Raw genomic sequence first — 5,340 nt, forward strand, 5'->3', positions numbered from 1 at the left:
TAACTTGCATAACCTTTATGATCTGAGTAGCCTAAAGAAACTTAGCAGTCCCTTTCTCCTGTGTATTACGATAAGGCTTGAGTAATTTCTATGACCTTCATATTATTTTTGGCCTGAGTTGTCTCTAAGACCTACACAACCTCTGTCTTGAGTAGCTTCTGTCCTGTGCACCCTCTCTGACCTTAGTAGTCTCTATTACCTGAATAGCCTCTGTGATCTCTGGCATCTCTATGGTCTATGTAGATTCTATGTCCTAGCTTGCCTGTATAAAATTGTATAGCCTCTACAAATAGCATAGCCTCCAATAACTGTTTAGTGTCTATGAACTGTTGCCTCTATGAAATAAACTCTATGACCAGCACAGCCTCTATGAGTTCCATAGCCTTTATGGCCTGAGATGCCTAAGTGACCACTTTAACTTCTATATCTGCATAGTCCCTTGACCTGTATAATCTTTATGTCCTGAGTTACCTAGATGACCTAAGTAGCCTCTATGAGCTAAGTAGCATCTATGAAATGCATAGCCTCTTTGATCTGCATAGATTCTATAACCATCATTTACTCTATGATTTATACAAATTCTGTGGCCTATGATCTGAGGTAGCCTCTATGACCAGCATTACCTCAGTGATCACAGAATATTCTATTACTTCAATAGACCCTTTGTCCTCCAGATATGTGTAAGCTCTATGAAATAAGTAGCTTCAAGGACCTATAAAACATCTATGACCTGAATAGCTGCTGTTTTCTTAGTACCTTCTATGTCTGGGATAGCCTCTGTGACCTCAGTAACCTATAATATATCCATCTCGTCTGTGACCTGCATAGCCTGTATCATCCAAGGAGCCTTCAAGACCCATACATCACTCTGTAACCACTAGAAGGAAAAGCAGGCCCAAATCTTCATCATGTTAGCTTAGGAACTAAATTCCCAATAAGACTCCCAAAGCACAAGCAATAAAATCAAGAATCAATAAATGCTATCGTATCAAACTTAAAAAAAAAAAAAAAAAAAAAAAAAAACTTCTTCACAGCAAAAAACAATCAAGAATGTAAAGAGAGAGCCTACAGAATGACAGAAAATCTTTGCCAACTGCAACTCAGATATGGCAATAATCTCCAGAAATATATAAAGAACTCAAAAAATTTAAAACATACACACACACACACACAACCCAATCAATAAATGGGCAAAGAAACAGAAGAGACACTTCACAGAAGAACACATATGATTAGTAAACAAATTCATGGAAAAAATGTTCAACATCTCTAGCAATCAGAGAAATGCAAATTAAGACTACACTGAGATTTCATCTCACTCCAGTCAAAATGGCAATTATCAGGAATACAAGTAACAACAAATGTTGTCAAGAATGTGGGGGGAAAGATTCACTTATAGAAGGCTGGAGGGACTGAAAGTTGGTGCAACCATTCTGGAAAACAGTAGGGAGATTCCTCAGAAAACGTAAAATGGACCACCATTTGACCCAGCTATCCCATTCCTTGGTTTATACCAAAGGAGTTAAAATCAGCATACTACAGTGACACAGCCACATCAGTGTTTATAGCAGCTCAACTCACAATAGCTAAGCTATGGACTAACATAGTTGCCCTTAAACAGATAATATATAAAGAAAATATGGTATATATACACAGTGGAATATTATTCAGCCATAAAAAGAATGAAATGATGGCATTTGCAGGTAAATGGAGGGAACTAGGAATTCTCATGCTAAGTGAAATAAGCCAATCCCACAAAACAAAGGCTGAGTGCTCTCTCTGATAGGTGTATGCTAACACATAATAAGGGTGGAGGGAGGGAAGCATAGAAATCCTTTGGATTAGAAAAAGGAAAAGTAAGGAAAAGGAGAATGGGAAGAAGAAAAACAGAATGAGTTGGACATAACTTTCCTATATTCATATATGAATACATGAACAGTGTAACTCCACATTATGTACAACCACAAGAATGGGAAGTTATACTCTATGTATGTATAATGTGCAATACATTCTACTGTCATGTATATCTAAAAAGAAATTCTTTTATGACATGTGAAACCTGTATAACCTGCATAGAATTTCTGGTCTGAGTTTCCTCGGGCAGCATAACCTCTAGGGATTGAGTATCCTGTATGGTCTGTGCGGCCTCTATGTATATGATTGCCTCTAGGACCTGAGTAACTTTGTGACTTTATAAAACTCTCTGGTCTTGTTACCTAAATGACCTGAGTAATCTGAACTGCCTGTATAGTCTAGTTTCTAAGACTTGTGATATCCTTTATAGCATGAATATATAAATGATCTGAGCACCTTCTATGGTCTTAGTAGACTTATTCTATATTGCTTCAGTGTTTGGAGATGCCTTTCTGACCTCTGTAATCTAAGTTACCTTATTATAATATATAAAGAAACAATTAAATTTATTATTTAATTTATTTAATATTAAATATTATTACCTTATTATAATATATAAAGAAAAATATTATGAATATATGAAGATATGACCTCTATGACCTGATATCCTGTATGATCTGCATAAAATCTATCGGTTTGGTAGTCCCTATGATTGCATGACATCTATTTTTTGAGTAGCCTGTATTGACTGCATACCCTCTATGACTCAAAGAGCATATAAATTGAGTAGACTTATATACAATGTAAATTCTGTGATATGCATAGCCTCTTTGACAAGTGTTTGTATGACTGCACCAGTCCCTATGGCCTGAATAGCCTCTAAAATAAATAGCACCCTTGACCTCCATTGTTTATATGACCAGGCCTGCAAAGCCTCTATGAACACCATAGCCTTTATGGCCTCAGTAACCAAAAGGACCTGAGTAGTCACCATGAGAACAGGTGCCATTATGACCTGGATAGCCTCTGTGTAGCCTGCATACCCAGTATGACTTAAATAGTCTAAATGACTTAAGTAGCCTGTATGACCTTAGTTGTCTCTATGACTAGATTAGTCTCTATGATCTGAGTATATTCTATATTTGGCATAACCACTATGATCTGAGTAGTCTAAATGATCTGTGTAGCCTCTATTAACTTGTAGTCTTATGACTTGAATAGCATAATTTAGTAGCCCTCATGACATGTGTAGTCTCTCAAACCTGAGCAACAATTATGACCTGAGTACCCTCCATGATCTGCTTAACATTTATAACCTCATAACCCTTATGACCTGTGTAGCATCTATAGCCCAAGAATTCTAAATGACTTAATTAGCCTCTATGTCCTGAGTCACCTCTATGACCTGAGTAGCCTAAATATTTTAGTAGCCCCTATGACCTGTGTAGCCTCTATGAAAGTCTTAGTCTCTATGGTCTGAGTATACACTATGTTCAGCATAAGCCACCAGTACTTGAGTAGTCCTCGTGACTTTTGTGGCCTCTGTGTAGTCTTATGGCTTGAGTGGCATAAATTGCATTAGTAGCCCTTATGGCATGGGTAGCCTCTCTAACCTGCACAACTGTTATGACATGAGTCATAACCAAACTTTCCATGACCAAACTTTCCATGATCTGCATAACCTTTATAACCTTGTTGTCCTTATGATCTGAGCAATTTGTATGTCCTGAAGCCTCAATTGCCAGCATACCCTCTATTACTTGAGCAGCCTCCATGTACTTGAGTACCATCTAGGACCATCAAAATCTCTATGACTTGTGTGGCCCCTATGGCCTGGGAAGCCTAAATGACTCAAGCAGCCTTTGTCATCTTGGTATGACCTATATGACCAGCCTAAATTATATAATCCGTGAAGATTTTATAACCTGAGTATTACCTGCCTAACTTACTTTGCCGCAGTCTGGCTGGGCACAATTCAGGAGCCACTTGTCAAAGGAAACAAACTTTATTTTTAGAACCACATATGCCAAACAAAACAGCTCCTCAGGAAAAACCTTCAGAGCCCAACTGCCACCACCGGCTTCCCACAAGCCTCTCAACCTCCCCCACTCCTCCTGCTCTTGGGGCTTATTGGCTGGGTCACGTGGGAGGAGCCAAAAAGTTCCCCAATGAGCAGCTCCATGGTCTGAAAGGGCGGGGAAACAGCCCAATGAGCATCACCGCAGAGGAGCCAATCAGTTGGCAGCTAGAAGTTGCTGGGGCCGCTGTGAGCCAATCATCAGCTGGCAGCTGGAAGTTTGCTGGCAGCTGGAAGTTTGCTGGGGCCCCTTCTGGCTGTGGCTCTCAACATCTCCCCCTCTCTGTTTAAACAACAAGCATGTGGCTTAGGGACCATGCCTGCCTTAGGTTGTCCAATAGTACATATGATCCTTACCCGTTATCGGATGAGCTGACCTCAAGGCGTCAGCCTCCTGTCTTAGGTTGGTACCATTGCAATTGGATCTTACCCATCACTGACTACTAGTCCAGCATACAGCCACACCTGTGGATAGTTCTTTGTACCAGCAGGGGGGGGAGGTTCTTTGCCTCAACTCTGTTGGCCCCCAAATTTTAGCTGAATGACCATGACAAGCAGAAGGGAAGAAGATACACCAAGCCAATTGACGGCTCCTTTTGGAAAAATGGTACCACCAATTTTACCATCAGCAAAAATACCCCAACACTACCACAAGTCACTGTACCAACAGATAGTTCACAATGCATACAAGTGAGTTCACAATGCATACAGTGATTCATAGTCCAGGCAAGTTCTGTAAGCAGTTCAGTGATGGCTATTGCAGAAGCTGTAGATTGGTTTTATCTTTGTGTTCACCGGCACTGGGATGAAGATAGGAATTCTGGCAATAATGGCTAAAGAAAAAATTATGTAACATTCCAGAAGGCACTAAAAGAAAACAATTTTCTTAACAATTTACATTATATTGAACAGAATTATTAAATATAATGAAAAGGAAAGGTGAAAGTAAACAAACAGATCTGTTAACCTCCATTTTTGTTCACATATTAAAACAATCCTCAACAGCTGTTTACCCAATTTAAATTAAACCATTTAAATCACGTGAAAAAAATATATTTGGATCCATTTTTTCATGAGCGCTCATCATATATGATATATGGACATACGTACATTCAAACATACAACATAAAACACAAGTGTGCACACAACACATAACATAATAGTCTCCATTGCAAAGTTTAAAAACTCTATCTCCATTGCAATGTTTAAAAACTCTATAGTCAAAAAATAGAACTGATCAGCAAAACATTAACCTAGGTCTGTATGAGCTCAAAAAACAAAATGGAACTTCATGATGTGGGAAAGGGTAATAATAAAACAGATATTGAAAAAAGCATCCTGGTTCTGTCGCAGATGTAAGAATAGCCAAACTGGACTTTTGGATATTAGTTGTTATGGATTTGAGCCAA

The sequence above is a fragment of the Marmota monax genome, unplaced genomic scaffold (assembly GCF_021218885.2).
Source record: "Marmota monax isolate L192 unplaced genomic scaffold, Marmota_monax_Labrador192_F-V1.1 WCK01_AAM20220418_F8-fsc00469, whole genome shotgun sequence".
Taxonomy (NCBI): domain Eukaryota; kingdom Metazoa; phylum Chordata; class Mammalia; order Rodentia; family Sciuridae; genus Marmota; species Marmota monax.